At 42.4% G+C, this 21,892-nt stretch overlaps 1 long non-coding RNA gene across 1 annotated transcript in view; it reads left to right on the forward strand.

Moving 5' to 3' along the window:
* The window catches only part of LOC139815977 (uncharacterized), a 52,657-nt gene extending 32,199 nt beyond the window's left edge, over positions 1-20,458 (forward strand). Inside the window, exon 3 of the long non-coding RNA XR_011732876.1 lies at positions 20,380-20,458. This is a non-coding gene — a long non-coding RNA (uncharacterized lncRNA). The remainder of the gene's footprint in view (positions 1-20,379) is intronic.
* Positions 20,459-21,892: the final 1,434 nt, after the last annotated feature.

Below are 21,892 nucleotides of genomic sequence, written 5' to 3' on the forward strand. Positions count from 1 at the left end.
TAGAATTTCGAAGACAATCTCGTGCAGATCTCTGCAGGATTGTCAGCGGCACCCGAAATAGGCAATTCAAATTAATGATAGGATTGAATGCGAGATAATGTGATTGCCATTATAATATAATTCACTCTGTATTCTTGATTATAAATTTTATTATAAAAACGTGTGAATAATTTCAAGGCTCTTCGTAGTTATCATAAATCTGTTTAAATGCGAATGAATAGTCGCAAATATCTATTTTTATCGAATCAAGATACTTTTATAGTTAATATACAATTCGCTTGAAAATGCAATTAAGGAAGCCAAAAGCATTTTCCCGTAAATTAAGAACCATTCGGGACTTTCGCATGTCAGAAATTGAACGCTTTTCGTCATAAAAGCGAGTTCTGATGCGTGCAAGAAATAATAATACCACTGAAAATCGATTCATGTGCAGCTGCGATAGTTTCGAGCGTCCGAACAAAGCGGGGGCTGGACCCAAATTTATTTTACTCCCATGATCGTACATCAAACAAGTAATTGCGGGTTGCACGACATGCAATATAGCAATGATATCACACCTAAGAAAAAATTCCATGTTTAATTACACAATTATTTATATTTATTTCAATAATAGGTTGATTACAGATTTTAAAGCATTTTGTATATAGTACACAACAGTTTAACATTCGCATTGCAATTCAATATATTTTTCTTATTTCGTTCACATAAATTCTATTTATAAATTAAATAAAGCACACACAAATTCCGATTAAAAATTACAGTTCCGTAGAACAAACTTTAGACCTCGAAATTTTTGTTTTAAAAATTAAAACTCGTTTGTCAGAAAATTTATCTGAAATTAAAAACGGAAAGTCTGCGAAAAAAATGTTGCTTACTGCTTATCAACGCTTTTTCTTCGTATGGCTACGTCCGATTGGCATACAATCGAATCTAGAATCTTTTCCTCAGCGAGGAAAGCGCTATTTACTTACTGAACGTATGACGCTCCGATTTCTGCGCTTCATCCGTCTTTCAAGCTCGGTCGTCGCCGACGGCGTTCGGACGCCTCCGACGTACGAGAGCGTCGCGAAAAACGAACCGCTGCTCCATTCAGTCGCACTCAGTCCGCGCATCCGTTCGTTTCTCTCACATCGTGTAGCAGGGACCCGCGCTCTCCCGATATAAACTGATACAAGTGCGCGACAAGATAAGCCGCGACGAGCGCCTCGTAATCGTCCGAGTACACAACTGCCGTCTCTGAAATGGATCGCTCGGCTATCTTCCGAATTCCTGGGCGTGTTGCGGATGCAGCCGGTGAGTGTGATATTACGCGTTACTCGGGAACAAAGAGTGAGACGGGAAATGACGATAAAGCGCGACGCGTACTTCGTGGATAGATAAGTTATACTTTAGGCAATTCGCATTTTATAAACTATTAACTCTGCGGCGGTACTGCGAAAAATAACTGGGGCTGCAGAACGACGGGAGATACAACAATACAATTTGCTAGGAGATTATGCGCCTGCGAGAGCTGACGCTATATAGTTTTAAATAAGTTTGCCGTTACACAATAATTATCTCTCTTCCGAAAATTACCGCGCAATTAAATTAAGCGGAGTCGTGAACTCCGGCGGAGAACTTCGACACGCTCGCAATTTAACCGGGAGAATACCGGATTGGCCGGACTTGGAGTGTTTCTAAAGAGAGCTGCACGGTGACAGGGACGTTTTTTATCGAGCGACTTGCACGGCCCTGGCGCGCTCCGGTTCTCATGAAGTGTTCCCCACGTGGTGCTTAGCCTCTCCTCCTCTCTATCTCTCCGCTCGTCTGGGTCGTCCATTCGTTCGCCCATGTGTTACGACGATTCAGGCCGCGATGACCTAACCAGACTTGTCAATTAAAATGCCACCATATGCCACTTAAACCGCTCTAAATTTCAACCATTAAGTCCCTATATCTGCGGGTAGCCCCTTTCGCCATGGATCGAAACGGTGGGAGGAGAAGGAGGAAGATACAAATTGCATAATCGCGTAAAACGGAAGCGTATCTCTATCCTTTGTTCGGATAATAGTGCGCTTCGAATATTTCTACTAATAATAAGACACGCGATTATTGCAATTAAATTTTACTAAAGGCTTTTATCGAGAATAAATCTTGTTTTTTTTTGTTACGAAAGCGTCATTGTTCTGGACTGTCTTACAATTAGACAGCCACGACGGTAATTAAGCGGCCGCTAGATCGAGATTATTTACCCGGCGCTAAGCTAGCGTAAAGTGATATTAATTGGATGGCGCACCACATAATGTGCGGTTATTATCTCGATCGAAGAACTCGTACGCACTTTAAGGCACTATACAAGCGAGATGTCACGCTCTAATTCCGGGATAAGCCTTTCCTAATTTACGCTTTCAAAATTCCACGTTTCAAAATTCTCAAACCTCCGTTAAATCGCTACTTTAAATTCGAATAATCTGTATAAATTTGAATTGACCCAAAAAAGGCACGAAACGCCACCTTCAATTACGGTTGTCATTCAGTATCACACGATTGATTGACACTTTTCGATGTCTCTTTTTACATAACGTTTCGTAACATTATTAATTTGTAATATATAAATTATATAATCTAGAGCACACATTCACCCCAACAAAAAAAACATTTTCACCGACGCTTAATCGTTCGTGCAAACTGTACATTTATCTCCCTCGGAAATTGACAGTGGCATAAATTCATCTGCAATTATCACATATCACGTTTCGATCCGTGGTTCGCCGGCACATTCTTAATTCCCACACACGTCCGTCTTCCGAAACACCCGGACTCGCCCTTTTGTCGTCGAGTGCTCCCTCGGAACTTTACGAGCGCCGTGCATGTCTGCTCGACGTCGAGAAAGATTATATACGAGAAAAAAAAAAGATAAAACGGGGACAGAAAACAGAAAGAGACAGAGTGAATACCTTGTGTGGCGTACACCCCTGACTCATCCGGCTTACGTTCCTCTCTCGTGACGAATCGAACAACGATGAGGGAGCAAGCTCGGAACGGGGTGGCAATGGGGCGATCCGGGGGATGTTCCGGTCGAGATACAGCCGTTGTACTCGAATACTCCGAATCCCGCACATTAATGAGTCATACGAATTTCTGCTTGATTTCCATCTAATTATTTTTGACGGTCCGATCCTTTGTGTTGTCTGTTTAATTTAAATTTAATAGCTCGGCTCAGCATTTCACAATTTTGCTTATCGTAATTTCAATATCCACTAATGATCTAATTAAACTTTCATTTTTGTTATTAATTAGTAATTATATGTATAACGTAGTAACAAAGGCCCGAATTATCGTATAGCTGTTGCAGTTAAAAGCAGGTATTTAGAAAGATCATATATTTTCCCTGTTTTAAACTTTAATTTTTAAGCAATTTTATTATGATGCTGCAGTAAAATGTGCATTTTATATAAATAATATCGCGAAAGTTTCCAACTTCCACGTTTGACAGAGCTGGAATTATTTTTGACAGAATATCTTTAATAGAAATGTAATCGAATTTAATGAATTCCGTCATACAGGGAAGTGTGTATCGTGAAACAGGTGACGTGTTACGCTCATTCAGTGCGCCAACTCTCGCGTTACGATCATCAGCTTTTTCGAGGGACGAATCGCATCCGTAAATCGCGCGCGTCGTTGTACGCCCGGCTGCGGCCGTCGGAAAAGAAGTCACATTACTCTCGCGGACGTTATAGGGCCGTGCTCATTAGTAAATGAGCCCCGGGCAATCGAGCGCCGCTGGTCCCAGGTGTTATCTCTCCTGGCGAACGGACGAGCCGTGCGCGCACCTTCGCACCCTTAAACGCGAGGGGGCAAGCGAGCGAGTGAGAGGGCGGACGGGGCGGCTCATTCTCCGCGCGGCATAATGCCTTTTGTTAATTATTACAGCGGCCACACTTAGGGGCTTAAAATTCGCCATAAATAATCGCCGAGACAATACCGCCCGTTCTTCCCTTCTTCCTGTCTCCCCCCCTCCCCTTCCTTCCTTTCCTAATCGCGCATCGAAGGGTATGCCACCCTTTCTCGTTCCTCGCTCTTAAGCTACCGGCAAAGACAGTCTTCGTTTCTTCGCAACGCAAATCAGTCTGCCTTGTCGGGATTCCTCGTCTTCTCGTTTTGTCTTTCCTTGATAATTTGATCTCTACCCGCGTGTTGCTCGGCGAAGAAAGTAGAAATTACGATATGAAAAGAAATTAGAAATTTCAAGGCATAGCATTCTCACGATCTTTTAGCTTCTCTTAGAAATATGATGGGGAAATGTCGAATGTGTGTAATGATCTCTTTATAATTGTGTCACGCAGTTGGTATTTATTCGCTCTCGCAGACGGCATTGAGTTCAATAACGATCTAGCGTGAAGAAAAAGCTTTAATAGAGCCGTCGACCGATAGCGAAAACTGTTCATAGCCTGTCTACTCGCCATTTTCCTCCGGACCAATTAGCAGCGACACGATGCACCCTGGCACAGCAAGAAACGGAATTCAGTTTCTCTTTCTCTCGCCTCGTCCGTCGTATATCTGCATATCGGGGTATCTGCATAACGCGCGCGACACAATATCGACTGCTCCCATTGGCATCGTTTACCTCGGATCGAATTTACGATACTTCAGCAGATCGCGGAGAATGGTGTGTTCTTGCGAGCGGAAAGTCGACGAGGGTGGCTAGTGGAGTAGATAGATATAGCGTTGTGCAGGGTTGGAGGTAACATTTCCGCCGTCGGCACCGACAAAATTCACGATACCGTACTTCCCGAGAGAAGCTTCGATACCGTTCTTAAGAATAAATAAAAATTTGACACGTACGAGATAGTTTCATCTTTGTCGAACAATATAACAGAAAACTTCGAGCAATGTACTTGAATTTAAAACTATCTGTCTAACAGGAGATTATTTGACATTATAACAAAAAGGAAAACATGAATTTCACATTTTCATGTATTCTGCAATTTGATTATACGTATTTAATTTCAGATATAAATTAATAAGATTTTTTTATGATTGTAATACGTAATCGTGTAATCACACACACACACACACACACACACACAGGTAAGACCATTAGTTCTGAAATACAAACGCAATTTTGTTAATTAATTTAGTAGCATAATTCTTGCTTACTTTTAAAGTAATTAATTCTCACAGAATAAGGTAATTGTGTTAATCAAAACGGACAATTACTCATTTGGAAACTTTTTGTTTTCGGTCCTGGCGCGAATTAAACGGTTATTTATTTACGACAGATGAAACAGATGTTTTTTTTATCTGCACCTTCCTCGGCCAAGCCGCGATATGTAAATTTAGGCATCACGAAAATGCTACAATATGCTACCGCAAAACTATAAATACGCATGTTTGCGCGCTATTGTTGTTATCGAGCGCCGTTTTATTGAACATTGTAGCATGTTGCATTGACAGTACCGGTATTAACGAGCCATTGCCCACTCCTCTTCTCATTGATGGCTCTTTCGATAATTGATATGATAATTAACCATTTCTCTGTACCGCGATTGTGGTGGATGTGGTCGCGTTTAATTGTCGCTATATTGATGCGCCGTTTTAATGGCTTCTGAGAACGCGATGCATTAATGAGATTGAGAGTGTTGTACGACTAATTATCTTAATCCAATTTCTAATGACTTTCTCCGACAAGAGAGCGAACGAGATGTTTCTCCGACGAGCCGGGGAAAACTGGCGCACTTGAAAACTTTTGAAAATTTTTATCTCCAAATCATTTAATAAAGTTTTCGGGTTCGCGCGAGATCGCGATATCATCAGCAGAGTATATACTGTTTCTCAAAAGCAATAACGCGCAACATTAATGACGAAAACGTTAAACTGGCGTACTTGCAGAGTGCATCGTCGATGCACTCGGCACGTCATGTACATTATTGGCTACACAACGAACGTTATTAATGCCACGTGTAACGCCACGTATCTGTCCAGTTCCACGCGTTGAGATTATCGTGTAAACGATAACCGACGAAGTACCTTTTGTACATCCGGTGTAGCGGCGTGTGCACCTATATGTACGTGCGTGTGTGTACGTGTTCAACGTAGGAGAATGCATCGTTGCATCGACGAGAGGGAGGCGTTGGCGGGACGACAGGCTGCGGACGACAAGGGTCAGCTGATAGCGGACAATTATCTTTCAGTATAGTCTGAACGATCGAGACTGCGGCCACACGTTGTTGCAAAACATTCTGTCTACTTTGTAAGAGCGGTCTCATAGTACCTATCGTTCGGAATCGTTGTCGGTTTTTATCGCGAAATCTAGTCGGCGAGATACAATTCGTTTGGCAGTATTAAGCAAATAGATTCTGACGCGAGAGTCGACGAGTGGCGTCAAATTCGCGATTCGATAGACGCGAAATCGTGTTATTTACAGCATTTGTCAAAGTCGGCTGTTGTAAAGTTTTTACTTCTTTATTTCGGACACGCGCACTCGCGCTAGATTATGAAATATGTATTCGCCGTTACGAAATATAAAAAAACAGGAATATTTCGGGCGGGCATTAAAATTCCGAGTGCTCGAAATGTTTAATTATTCGACGAATAAATTGAGAATTGATTACAGCGTCAATCCAATTTGCATTACGCGATATTGAGATAATCGGTAAGTTCTAATTAATGCCTTTTTATAACTTCGCTTTGGAATAATTGAGAAACTCGTTTGAGCAGACTCAATTTAAATACTTCTCGATAAAAGTCGTTAACAGTTTTAATTTTGCGAGGAATTAATTTTATTAATAACAGAACGAACAAATATTATTCGTTATATGAGGAGGATTCTTTTAAATGCGCAAGGTACAGCGCCAAGATCATTTTATTTTGCGAAAAGCGCGATAGAAATAGAATGGGAACGTAGCCGAAGTGATAAGCTGCGCAAACATAATCTCAAGGCTCGAGGCATTAAGAAAGGTTTTGAAATTTTTATCGGTCTAATGCAGCCGTCGTTTATTTATTTTTATAGGACAAGTAAAACGCCAGCTACTAATGCAACATACATTTTACAATATCAGTTTCAGCGTCGAATCATTTTTATCCGCTTCAGTTTATTATTTCAATTTAATCGACAAGATAATCACATATTTATAATGTCATTTAAAATTTCTTCACGTTTCCGCAACACTTTTCGTTCATTCGTATCAACTGATTAGCGCAATATGTTAAAAGGAAATTAAATCATGTCCAACTAACGTCACAGTTATTTAGTGGACAGAGAAAAATTTGCCATCTGAATTTCCCGATAATTTGACGCTGCTGTGCGAAGGTCGATATTTGCAAACGTAAATTGGCGAAACTTCCGTTATTCTTTGCCGCGGCGTTGCGTCACAGGCTTATTTTCGTCGGCCGTGACGATATATTGTTTTGAGTAGCGTACTCTATCAGTTATCTTAGATTCCACGGCGTATACACACACGCACAGTTCCTCCGCCCGCAATTCCTATAGCGTAACGAAACTTGCAAGCTGTCAGTGATAAGTCGCGAACGATATGCAACGATGGCTTGCTTTTTCCACGAATGAAAACTGGTTATCTACAGTGAAAACAGAACTGTGAACAATGAACTGTGAACAGAACGGAAGTCGCGTTACACAAGCGGTATACGTCGTGTACGGAGTGCCTAACGGTAAATAAAAAAATGAATTATATATATTTCATTATAATACATAAATAGAAATTATTTTGAAATAATTTTATACCTAGATTTACACACACTTACGGGATTGCTTTTTCCTAATTTATATAACGCGTGCATTATTTATTTTAATCAACAGAAAGTTTTTAAAATTGGAGCAGATACATAATTGCATGCACCGTAAACGCGGACAGCCAGTACGACAAATATTTATATAAATATCTAGATGCAGCACATGTACGTACACTTGACGCCATTTCTCGGTTTATACACACATTTAATTGACACAATTAATTGACGCGATCTTTAGTAACTCACTTCTCCGCGATGTAAGAAACGTGGATATGTCGAAACGTAAGAATCCTCGCAGCGAGATTGAATTGTGAAAACTGCATTAAACGATGGAGAGCCGTGCAAGGATCCATTCCCCAGCGTAATACTTAAATGGAACTGAATCTTAAATTTAATCGAGTACAGCGTTTCCACTTGGAACGCTAAGTGGAACTGCAAGTTGCGCTTAATTTGTTAATAGAAGCACGACAGCCGAGCACGGACGGAAAAATGTTTAGAAATGTCATTCGAGGTAATTGATACGACGACACCCGTTTCGAATCGAATTTGCCGTCCTCAAGGCGATTCCATGGAGAAATTAAAAGTTCAGTCAATATCATTCTCAGCAGGCGAGCGTACAAAGCTTGTTCTCTATTCGCCCTCTGTCGACTTTCTCGACGATCAATTTTTATTTACAATAAAATCGGACTGGTAGTCCGTCCAGGTCCAACGAAGAAATTAGAACTTTTGTTAAAAGGAGGATAATAATCGGTGGAACAGCACAGAGTATTTAATGAAACAACTGAACGTGATCGAGATTGACGAGCGGTTAAATATTATTAAAATAAATTAAATCACTTCTCGAATCACTTTTGCAAATGCTGTAAGGACGTAATAAAGCCTGCATGAAAATTTGGAAAAGGTACGTTCGGATAAATAGATCTGCTAGTTCCTCTCTGATTTCCCTTCTCTTTTTCCTGGCGCTCGGTTCGTTTACCTCGTTGGTCAAATTACGCGACGGCAAACCCGCACGGTGGATCCGAAATGGGAAACCGTTTCCGGGCCCGCGCAAAAGAGGGAACGATGAAGAGAGAAGAGAAAGCGGGAGCCAGCGAGAGAGTCGTTTTAAGATGGCAACCGCCTCAATTGCGCGAATTAACCTCTAACGAGAAATCTCGACCTCGCCGGAGCAAACTGGGAAAGAGGCGTTTTCTTAAGATAAGCGGATCGAGTTGACGGAAAGTTTTTCGCTTTGCGTACAATTTTCGCGCGGGGGTGACGAACGAAAACGCAGGAGAGATCGCAGTTTATTAACATTGTTTCACGATGTTTATTTTCCTAATGATAAAACACACAATGTGTATGGAACGCTAATAACTTTACGAAGATACGAAGATACCGTTTGAGTAACAGCTTCTTTTTAAATTTACAATTTATTCAACATTTAAAACAATTAATATTTTCGTATAATTCAAGATATAGTTCTGATTTTAATCCTTTACAAATCCACGAGATAATTTCTCACTTCTCGCAAATGAAATAATAATTGTTCCACCTATTATAAAGAATTTAAAAAATATAAAATAATGAATCTCTTTCATTTCTCAGAATTTAAAAAAATTGAATTTTTCAAAAAATATGATTCTCGCATTAATTTTCTCTGCTCTGATTACGATTGTTATCAGTAGCGTAGCGCGGTGTTCTTTAAGATTAGTTCGCCGCTATTGGACCCTCCGCCTCCAGTAGGATAACTGAGCGATAATGTACAAGCGCATGGAAATCTCGGCACGAAATTAGTTTGTACGCGGGAAATTTATCATAGCCATCCCCATCGCGCGTATCGCAGTATAATGTAAATATTATCGTAAGCTTGTGCGGTCGTTACACAGCTCGTTTGCAGTAAGAAACTACGAAGGCGCGAAGAACGCGGGGAGACAGCCGTCCATTCGCCCCGATCTTCATTCGAGCGGCGAAAATCCTCGTCGCTTTAAATATTCGTCAGCACGCTAATGGACAGGGTATTATCCTTTCTCGCGTTCACTCTCGCCATCCTTTCCTCGCGCGATTTTTTTAGCATATTTCTCGATTGGTCGCAGAGTCGATACGCTGAGCGAATATATAATCGTTCGCATGATACTCTTACGCAACAATTTAAAGAAAAAGTATCTTTAGAAAACTCAGTGGAAGATATTATTATTAATTGCTTCGTTATTCGTTACATAATCCATGATATACTAATAATGAATTCGGATACATTTTTTCTTTTTATCGAAAAGAATTCATTGGGGACATTTCGCGCAAAAAGCTTGCAGCCGACAGTCTCACTCGCTTAGTAGATAAAATTGTGTGTGTACGGTACGTTCAAGGGGATATCCCGTAATTCTCTTTTCTCCATGGGCAATGTTAACGAGAGACTTTCTGTCACGCGAAGGTTGGCCGTCCGTACCCGCTATACCACGAGGACAATTATCGCGAAACAAAAGCGCGCTCGTCCCTCTCTTGACGATGGCCTTTACCGCGACCATGAAAGATAATCGAGTTAATCGTCCTGCCCGACTCGTCTCGACACCTTCACCTGCCGCGACGTCTTCTCCGATATTGAAAAATCTAACAAACATCCGATAGTCACGAAGTCGAAACTTTCGTAGTTGATGAAAATCGAACATTGGAAAAAATTATGCATGTTCGTAATGATTTTTAAAAAAATTTGTTTTTTCATGGATCATTACGACTCTGAAATTAAAGTAGTGGACAGTAACAGATATATCTATAATATTTTCAACCGACGTGAAACTCATTTTCTTGTAAAAGATTGTTTAATTTATCTTGTGTATTTTAACTACCAATCTCCTCTCCAAAAAGTACAGCGTAGTTAATGATATAACTGTTTACTGTGTATTTAATGCAATATTCCGTTTGTAGCGCGAGTACCCACGAGAATTAAATATGAGTTTACATTTTTTAAAAGACTGGCAAACAATGCAGATGCAACTGTTTGCAAAACGACATTTCGCGAATTCTTCGCGCGTGAAGATAAGTAGCTCCAGTCCCGCTCGTGTTCACGGTGCACGAGCACTCGTGGAATAAATATATGGAGAGGTGAGAATACGGTCTGCAGTTTCATTGACGATATTTGGGTATCTATAGGAGTTAGCGTTGCGCAACAGCGAGAGGATTAAGTAACGCGATTAGGGCAGGACGATTAAGCGTATCTCCCGCGGCGTGCCCGCGTGACTTAACTCGAATCGCGCGTCTTGAATTCCGCGAGAAACGCATTTTCCGCGTTTTTTCGCGGAAAATTGATCCGTTCGGATAAAGAGGCGAGTTACATCGAGGAAGTTATACCGAAAGCCTATCGATTCCGTCATAGCGAAACCAGAGAGAAGGAGAACGAAAAAGGGAGAGAGAAAGAGAGGGAGAGAGAAAAAGAGAGAGAGAGAGAGAGAGGCATCGAATATTCGAAAAATGCTCGTCTGCGGATACGTTCGACGGGAGAGAGAAGGGCTGCTGGGCGATCTACAGGGTGAAGAGGAGTATGCGCGTAGGTGTATACGTGTACGTATGTGGATTGACGGTGGAGTGGGTCAACGGCCGGAAAGCACAAAACCGATGCTGGAAATAATGCACACCCCGTCGTCGCGCCGCTCCGCGCCGCGCGCGGAAAAATCGCAACATGGCTGTCGCGTCACATGCACTTTTCGCTCTTCTTTTTTTGCACGCCGACGATTCCCCGGACGATTGATTGACGGATCATACCAGTCGGCGCACGTGTCCCATCGTTATCGTGTAATATTCCGCTCGCGGCTCGGCGTGGCCCGGCGCGACGCGGCGCGGCGCTTTATAGTGCGTCACACGGAAATTCCGCGGGGAAAGTCCGACGGAGACGTTTCGTGAAAATTGACAGCCCGATCGACGTTGTTGATCGCTTAATCCTGTTTTCCACCTGCTTAAAATGCGCGCGTGGAAACAAACGTGTCTCTCGTAAGTGCGGAAGTCGATTGATTTTCGACGCGCGAACTCTATACGCCAAGAACTGCGATTCGTCGTTTACGTCAAATTACCGGAAAATGTGAAAGAAGCTATGCTTGCACCAAGCAAAAGTCGGGAAATAAACCATTAACATACTCGGGACATTCTAAAATTCAATACTAAAATGAAAGAAATAAGTTTCGTCTATTTTTTTATTTTGTTCGCTCATGATTTCTGTTGAATACGACGCGATTCTTGATGCAGCTTAAGTTATGCCAGCTTAAGTTATCATTGGGAAACGTGATACGCGTTTCCTGCTTGGCGCCTTCGGCGAAAGGCGTCACCGAACGGACAAAAACATTTATCCTCGCAGTAGATTTCACCGGCGAAGCGAAGCAGCAGCCAGTCCGCTGGCTTCCGACGCCTCATTGTGATTCCGCGAACGTTTGATACCGCATTATCTTCTCTTTGTATGCCTCGGCGACGTCTGCGTTTTCCCGTCTGCCTTTGACAGTCATCTTGATCATCTTTTTCTGGATTCTCTCGCGTCTTCTCTTTCCTCCCGTGCACGCGTCACCGGTAAGCGGCTGAGGCGTCTTTTCAACGAGACTTTTCCGCGATTTAGCAACGCGAAAAGGTGGAAACGGTCGGAAGAAAGTGCAAACGAGAAAAGGCAGAGGTTCGGCGGAGGGGGACGAGGGATCGATCTCGGCGATCCAATAAAAAGTAATGGTTCGAAAAGCCCGGTGCTCGGGCGGGAAGTCACCCTGACACCTTTTAAGCCCCGCGAACGAACGGGTTCGTCGTCGTCGCTCGTTCTTCTCGCCTTTTCGGCGTGCGCGCGGACCCCTCTTAGCATAAACTCGATGCGACGGCACGTTCAGCCGCGCGCGACGCGAAAATTAAGCGGCGTTTGAGCGAAATTTTCAAGGATGAAAAATTAACGGCGAGAAGGGCCGCGATAACCTTGCATAACTCGTTGATCGAATGTCGGAAGTATCGCTTTCTTTAGAACAGAAAAGGTAGAAATAAACTGGACTAAGGTAGAAAAATTCATATAATTTATATTGACATAAAAATCTGAAATATATAAGATGCAATCTCTTATTTTGCGATTTTTATTTCTTTTTTTTATAGTTTGAGAAGCGAAGTGAGATTTCTTTCAAGAAATTTACTTTAACACGTCTTAATTTCGAAATCAGGTTCTTTATAATTCCGAATTATCTTTAATTCCTAAGCTAATTGTCCAAATTAAAATTCATGCTCGAATGTCCGATTCGAGACGACCAGCAGCAAAATGATCTCTCCTTTAAATGAATATGAACGTCATGCGGAGCGATCCCAGGAGGCGTCTCGCGTATCTGCGGATCTGATTTTTTCTACGCGTCGAATCCCAAAAAGGGTTTCTTCATCCCATGCTCGCCTGTCCCTCTCTATCCTCTTTGCGTCTCGTCGAAGGCCAGAGCCGCGGAGGTCGCCCATTATCGCTGAAGAGATAATTAAAAAGCCAGGCGCATAGGAGAGATATTAAAGTGTCGAAGAGAAAGAGGGTAAACCCTTATCAACGAGTCGTTATCGCCCGACCATGTTGAGGCCAACTCTTTGCCCCACTCGTTCTCTCTCGCATCTCTTCTGGTCTCCTGCCCCCTTCACTCGATCTCTTCTCTTTTCGCAGTCGGCATGCACTTGGTGTTGCATCGATTCCCTCACAAGTAGCCGCTCTCATCGCACCTCGCGTTTTAATTCTGTTAATATTCTATTTTTTTCTTTTACTTTTCTCGCATCACGGAAATCTGTAGCCGTGTATTAGAGAAGAAAAACGGAGATTTACGTTAGTTAATACATGTTATTATCTTCGTCTCTCCTAATTGGTTAAATTGCCTTAAATAGACCGGAAGTATACGCTTCGCGTCTCATCGTCCAGCAGAAATCGTATGAAGAACGCCTGTCAAATATCATTTCCGTGTTATAACATGATTTGATATGATATTTATATTTCTAGATAGCAAACGTAAATTATGCAACGTACATACATGTCGTCAGCATGATACTCAAGTAAATCATTATCAAGGTCCTTCTTGTATACTTAAAAGCGGTCGCTGGCTAAAAAGGCCGGGAAACGCTGATTAAGACGAAAGGGTGGACCGAGAAACGAGAGAGACAGTCGAGGGTGGCAAAAACTGGCGGGGAAAAGAGCCCGAGTGTGTGACGTCACGCGGCACCACTCGACATCTTATTTCCTACGTGTCCCCCGCTATGATACGACGGGTAATCTACAAAGGGAAAACGCGCCCCTTCCCTTCTTTCAGAAAAGTGCAGGGCTGTCCAGGAACACACGGCGTTACCGACGTGTGTCACGTGACGCGACGATTGCTCCGTGATAAGGACGCGGAGTCGCGCCAGTTTGATTCGCTCGCAAGGGTTCGATTAACGTCGCGGACCGCCCGATAATTGCTTCGCCCACGTGTGCCGATATTTCGAGCGCATTTCTCGTTGACGTGCCATTCGTGGAAAGTGCTCGATTGATTAATGATATTATTTCTGGAAGGGAGGCACGAACGCGATCGGAAGCGTTTCGAGCAGGAATTCACCGCGGCGGACGCTCTTGCCGCGAGACGTCGTTAACGTGTTTTATTCCGTGGAGATTAATAAAGCGGCCGAAAGAGATAAAGGGGGACGAGGGTACTCGATAGTAATTTACCCGCATGCGTTTTGTACGCGATTATTTCCGACGAATCACTGCCATGCGCGGACACCACATCGATGCGTGAAACCCGACGATGCGCGCGAACCCGAACGACGATTAGCGCGTTGTCACCGTTCGTGGGACGTGCCGGATGCATTAATATTCTTGAAGGAATAGTGACGTTTCCCCCCCACGCGTAGGCAGCGTTCCACTTTATTCAGGTGATAGTGACGGATTAGTTTAGCAACGGCCCGCTATATTAATTCCCTCGCGCGTAAAATCGTGACACGCAGGATCCAATTAGAGGTTGGCCCGGGTGATTTTTTTTCTCTTCTTCTTCTTCTTCTTTTTTTGTCGTAATTACACATTTGCCATGCGAACGCATTTGTTTGTCAAACGAGTCGAATTCCGTAAACGCTTTTCGGTCGGTACGAGGAAGGAACGTTCGACGTGAAATAAATGGACTTTTCTGCGCGCGCGTGTGTGTGTTTTTCGTTAAAACAAAAATGTGAATTGTGTACGAGCGGCATGCAATACGCTAAACGAAATTAACTCGAATATCATTTTTCTACCGTGGTCATAAAGCGCGCTCTGTCGCTAAATAAAACGGGCAAAATCGACGAAATGTAATTCACGTAAATTCGTGTAATTTTAATGGCCGAGCTATTGCGCCAGCTTTCCCGCCACCTTAATCATTTCATGAACGAATTGTTAAATATAATTATCTACTTTCCTTTTATTTTTATATATTTTTTTATTACGCAATGCGACTACAAGCGTACGCGTATTTTCTCCGCATATTGTAAATTCTCCATTTTATCCGATTGGCATTCTCCATTTTATCTAATTGATAACTTGCGAGTTATCAAGATTCATATATCGATAAATAATAAATTTGCACGTATAACAAACGCTATTAATTATTATCGACAGCGCACAAAGCAAATAATAAAATCTACAAACATTTTACGGAGTCGTACGATTCGTGCGGTAATAAACCGCTCAAGGTCTTCAGCATCATTGCCGGTGCCCTATCGGTGTAATGACATGTTGGCTGCGCCTTTCACACCGGCACGACCGTTCATTTAGAAACCAATGGAAAGATTGGGCGCAATTGTCTCGTCCTGTATCGAGTCGCATACGGATGCTACTGACCCTACGTGGCATTAATTCTCGTCTTGTGTGTCGCAATCGATTCTTTACGAGGAACGTTTACAGCGGAAATACGAATGTCGCTATTCATCGTATCATCTTGTATATTATTGAAGAATCTTAATTACCGTTACAAAAAACAAAATATTTTTACAGAAATATACTGTCTTTTGATAGTGAGTTTTTACATATCGAATTCATATATTCGTAACTGACAGATTTCTGCTTCAGTCAGTCTTTTTGAAAGTTTGAAATTATGCAACGGGAATTTTGATATCCGACGAAAATCGCTTAAAAATCGAGGACGACCCGAATTAACTATTGCCATTGAATTCTTGCGTTCAATTCGTTACAGCGAATGTCATATGCCCGCAAAAATGGGAATTATTCAACTGGTAAAATCGCCGTTCTCCATTACGGTCATTTAAACCGGTATATTTATCTGTCACTATAAATGGCGTGCTAGCGATTCCATTAGCGAAATTGTGATATCGGGTTTTCACGACCGGAAATATGTAGCACCAATTTTTAGTAGGGACAAATCGACTCGAAATTCGAACTAAAGAACGTTTAATCGGAAAAAGGACAACTGCCCCTGCATTATCGCAGTTGGTAGTAACATTTAGATATAATGAAACGATAGCAATATTTTGTTGGAATTAAAATTTTGCAACGGTGGTAAAATATCTCGACCGATTTAAAGGTCGAAAAATTACGAAAAATATTTCACACCGGCTTTAATTTGTAATCTAACGTTATTTTTCATAAATCTTCTTTTATGTATATTAATGTCGATGTCGCCGATCTAGCTAACTCCACTCTCGTCGTTCCCGCGGGGCATCATTTTTCCCAATGTAGATAGGCGTTTCCGGAAAATAAGATGACGCCGCGAAACTTGTTCCGCGGAAAATATCGCGTGAAAATATCGATACACAACGGCGAACAACAAAATCAACATTTTCACCTCCGAGCTATCGCTGGAGCGCCTATAGCTCGTCATTTTTCGTCGTTCGCAACTCCTCGCGCGTCACAGGGCCGATATTCGCGAAGCGTCGCAAATTAGGCGGAGCATAGTCGCGAAAAATTACCATACAAATGGCCGCCGACTATCCAGCGAAATACTCGTTTGGACACGCGATGCATCCAACGTCGCGCGAATATTGCTGTCGCGCGCATCGCGCAAAGTTTGATCCACTTCGGTCGCGCGATGCTCATATCGCGGAAGCATTACTTTCCTAGGAGGAAGGCTGCGGGGAGGTGGTGCAAATATGTGGCGTTTACAAGTCGTCTTCGTTCGAACGTTCCGAGCGTTCCTCGAATACATATTGCCTGCTGGCGGTAGCAGCGCAATTAACATCACTCGGGGCTCAAACCCTCGGCCCGACCAGCGGCGAGGAGGGTGAAGACGACGAGGGAGGATCGGGAGAGAGAGTAATAGTTTTCCCAGTCAGCCGTTTCTAACTCCTTCCCTCCCTCCCCCCGTCCTCCGACCTTTCCCGCTGTTTCTCCCCCGTGCCCCGTTTTTCGACGGTCGTCTTACTCCCAGCTCGTATATATATTTATCTCTATCCATCTTGGCGAGGTCGGTCCACATATTTTACCGAAAGCGGTCAAAATGAGCAATCTCTCATTCCCCGCTCTTAAAATTCAGGCAATAAGAAATGGGGAATCGGCTTCTAATTACTTTAGTCCTCGGAAAGTCCAGTACGGTAGTCTGTAAGTCTGTAAGACGAATATATTGATAGAAGAAAATTTAGTACCTAGAAAAACATGGATGCTGGGAACACGATTATATCGTTAACACTTGTACAAAAAATGTCCGAAAAAAAAAACAGCATTTTTCCCTTGCATTTTTCGAGCCGTATCTTCTTGTGATTCAAACCCTCTCGCGTCGCTTTACCATAATATGCCTACTTTTACTCACACCGGCTCCTTTTGACACTCATAAACCTGCCTTAGTGTCGTCGCGTAGTTGTCTTGCCGACTCCTGCTGGTTTTCTTCCTCTTTTTTTCCCAGTCTTTCTTCTTGTCTACACCGAGTCGTATCTTCTCATTTATTTTCTCCTGAGTCCCATCTCCCTTTTCTCCCAGTATTCTCCATTCTCTCGCTTTGCATCCCTTAGATCGTAACTTCTCTTTCGTTCTGCACGGCTCTCTTTCTCTTTCTCTCTCGGTCCGCCCCATGTATCGTAGCTCTTCATTCACCCCTCGTCGCTTTTTCTCTCCTTCGCTTTTTCGTTTCAACCTTCTGTTCGCCGCGATCCGCTCTCTTTCCTCTCGATGGTCGCCATGGTAACCGCTTCCGTCTCTGTCTACGTTTCCATCTTCGTCCGTCGCGGCTACTCCATCTTCATGTCCATCCGTTCTAAAAACATTGACTTTACCATGGCGGTTGTCGCATGATCGGTGATCCAAGGACGACCGAGGATCGGTGAAAGTGCATCCATATGGTTACTAGGGTCAAAAAAAATTTTTTCGAGAAAAGAATGCGGAAGGAAAAAACACACCAGGTAGAAATAGACATCGTTTACCAGTAACGACTCGCTGTAGCGTAGATTTGCATTTATATGACAGAAAACACGAGAAAGCAACAACGAGCAAAAAAATCGAGATTGTGAAAGCTGTCGAAATTCTCTTCCGCTTTCAATTACATTTAAAAAAGAATCTTTCAATTAATACGTTATATTCATAACAGATTATATATTAAAACTTAAATTTAAGTCGAAAAATATAAAATCACATTAATTGGATTTATTTTTACTCCTCCTTTATGCAAATGAGATGAATAAACGTGGGAGTTTCCATTTCGAGATGTTGTGTAGGTGTAACGCGAAGCTAAATAACAATTACCAGCTATTGCCTCGGGAAGAGGGAAAGACAATGCCGAGTAATTTTATATGAGTCTCCGTGGAGAATGAGAGTCGCTGCGACGACAACCGTAGGAAGATATTCTCGATAGAACTTTGATCCTTATCGTGCAACTTTGACGTAGACAATCGCGCTTTGAAATGCCTCGTTAGCCGTCCCGTATATCGATGTCGCGAGTTGAGGTACTCGCAGTGACGGTTTGCCGGGATCTTTCTCGCATAATACTCCGAGTCTCGGGGTAAACTACGTCGTGGAATAGCACAGCCCAGATATCTCAAAGCTAAATTTCCCAACGAGCTCGCAGCGCAGAGGAGCTCACCGCATTTAACGGCCACTTATTTCGCGTCCGCATACGTGTACTACACGTTGTCGTATGACGTTATCATATTCATGGAAAATATGGAATTATAAACATCCGTGCGGAGACAAACCGCACTTGAAAACTTGAATCGACGCTCCTCAACCTCGACTCGCGCGATAATTCTGGTAATGTCTAATGCGGTGAGTTTAAGCCGCGGTTTACATTCTCGCTAAGAAGCTCGACCACGCGCGAGTTTATTAAGAAAGAGGACGATCTCTCCCCTCGGGTTCTGTGTTCAGCTATTCTCAAAGCGGTGTAAGGCGATTTTTCATCGAAACCTGACTTTTCTTTCGTTCCTCATTATGATTCCGCCGCGCAAACCACCGTTCTCACTTTGTCACTGTCTAATAAAGCTTTTTGCTTTCTTGGCAGATTCACGACGGCGCCGTGGTCTTAAGTAAACTTGACCCGAACCGTCCGTTAATGGATTCGGGAACACTCCCGGGCCCATTCGAGTATGCAAAGCGATGAGAGCGTGGCGAAGTGGAGGGTAGGGGCGAGAAGGGAGTAAACAGAACCATTCTAGCGATAGCGAAACCATTGGTCGACTTTAAACGATCAGATACACTTTGGTTAATGAGATTATTTGACGCCATCGGAGTCACCGCGTTCCCTGCTCTCGCCAACAAACGCCAATTCTGGGAAAAGTTTCGGTCCACCGGAAATTTTCACGGCTGCACTCACGACACGAGCGATAAACGGACGTTCGCCTACCAAACTCGAAACTAGAATATTTTCCACTTCTATTTTTGTAACGATCAACGTACATTCACACGTCGGCAGTGCTAAATATCAGCTTATTAAAATACTGGTCGAAAAACTGGTCAAAAAAAATCGTTGACAAAAAGTAAACGAACAATCCGATTATTATTATCGCACTCGACAAAGATTATACGTTTCTCGAGTCGTCGAATAAATATCTCGATTACGATAGCTGAACGGAAGCACATGAATCACGTATTAATTAGCAAATTAAAGGAAACTCTGCCGCCGCCGCCGTAAGGAAGTTGCTTGCCCCGGTGGCGTTGCCGGCTATTTATCAATTTTAATTAAGCCGTTGTTACGTAAGTGATTTCGCGTTTTCCTGCGTCGACGCGCATACTACTGCGAAGCCAAGTATTATTCTTAAGTACCGCGCCGGTGAAACGTTAACTGCGGCCCGCCGGTTAATTCTTTCCACGGTGTGAGAGGCGAAGCACTTCTTTTGACTCTACGCCGCTACTAGTATTACTGCCATTAGTAGCGTTGCTTACGCCGCGGTATCGTTAATTGCATTTTCAATGAGGATCTCGCTACTGCTACTGCACCGCGACAAACAGTATAAATAAAAATGATGTAACGGGTTGACACAATTTTCAGTCAAAGGCACTCTACGCCGACCCAGATATTCCACAACAATCGATTCATATTGTCTCCTCGGTATTTCTAATTTAATATGATATTCTATTGACGAAAATATTTTAATGCTGTACCTGTACGATAAACGCTCAACTATTTTCACAATTTTAAAATACAATTTCGTAACAATTTCAAACGTTTCGCTATCACAAAATATCGATATTACAAAATTTCGCGTTGTATATTCTGTCCAGTGATCCTGGTCTTTTCTAATTTTATTCTTTTTTTCTTCCAGTGATGTTTCCAGTTACGTATACTACGAAAAGGTTTCAAAGGAACGTGGGATCAGTTACCAAAATGGAAATTGCATCTTGCTGGTATGTAAGCAATTTATCTTCGCAAACAAATTCATTAAAGAAACTATATGTCATGTCAACCAGTGCTACAGTTCGCCAAGATTCTCTTAAATCGCGCGTTTCGAGGTTCATATTTATCCGGCCGTGATGCGGATCGTAACTTTCGGGTCAGTAGGGTTCCAATGTTCACACGATGCTTCACGTGTCCCGTGGCTAATTTACATACTCGGACCAGGCGCGCTCGATCCTGGATCGAGCTAATATCCGGCCGGTAAGTCGGCGCATTAATTGCATTAATTCCCGAAAGTAGCCGACGCGACCTGGCCACGTCGATCCGATCGGCGATGGCCGACGACTGCATATATCTATCGCGAGCGATAACGCGCGCAGGGGGGGATCACCGTCGACGAACAAAGATAGGGTCAAGCCGACGTGGGAGTGGAACGTCTGGTCGCAGTAGTGCATTTACATTTGTAATCGCATCGTCCCGGTCGTACCGCCTAATCCGCTCGCGCGGCTTGCGAGAGTCCGATCGACCTGAGTGCTGATCGAATGAAGCAGATGTGAACTATTTATTAACTGTAAAGAGCGTAGCAGGGAGACCAGTCGTCGAATTCAGGTTAACTTAAAAATTTTTAAGACGTATTAAATTTCGCTCAATTTACAGACGTTGAAGACTAATTTAAATACTTTTAAATAACTTTATTTTTTATCTTATAATCGACAAGAAATATTTTTTATTTAATATTTATTTCATTTAACCATTTTTATTTTTTCATTTTAATAAGATACTCCTGAAAAGATTTCAGGTTATTAAAATCTTGAATCTAATATTCTACATACAAAAACTCTTCCCAGCATTGCATGCATACGCTATAATATCTAAGACTAAAGGATATAAGGAAATCGGCATTGCATCCTTGTGGCGCTTTTGCTCTCTTTATATCTTTTCCAAGTAAATAGGATGAGCCGTGCGGTTAAGTAAAGAAAAAAAAGCAGCGCAGGCAAAGTGAGCCAATTAAAATTGCGGTTCATCGTCAAGTTTTATCACCGTGCAAGCGAAACGTATAAATGTTTAATTAACTAAAGACTCTCGATATTAAAATTAATAAGGAAAAGTGAGCTTTGAGAGCCAGACGCGGTTAGTCATACATGAGTTAACATTATGTAGCATTTAATTAAGCTCTTCGAGCATAAGGTGCATGAGTATTTAAAAATTGAATGTACGAAGATAGTGTAATTTTCAAGTAAAAAAATACCAGAAAAATTCTGCTAATATCGATAGTCTGCAAAATATTCGGATTAGAAATGAAAATTCGGACTAACCGACAACCGAGACAATAATACAATTAGAAAACAGACCTGGTTTTAAATAATTAACAGCTGGTTTATCCGGCTGTCAACCGTTGAGTTAATTGATTGAGTTGATTAGTGCCAATTTTCATTTCTAAT

The sequence above is a fragment of the Temnothorax longispinosus genome, chromosome 7, assembly GCF_030848805.1.
Source record: "Temnothorax longispinosus isolate EJ_2023e chromosome 7, Tlon_JGU_v1, whole genome shotgun sequence".
NCBI lineage: Eukaryota > Metazoa > Arthropoda > Insecta > Hymenoptera > Formicidae > Temnothorax > Temnothorax longispinosus.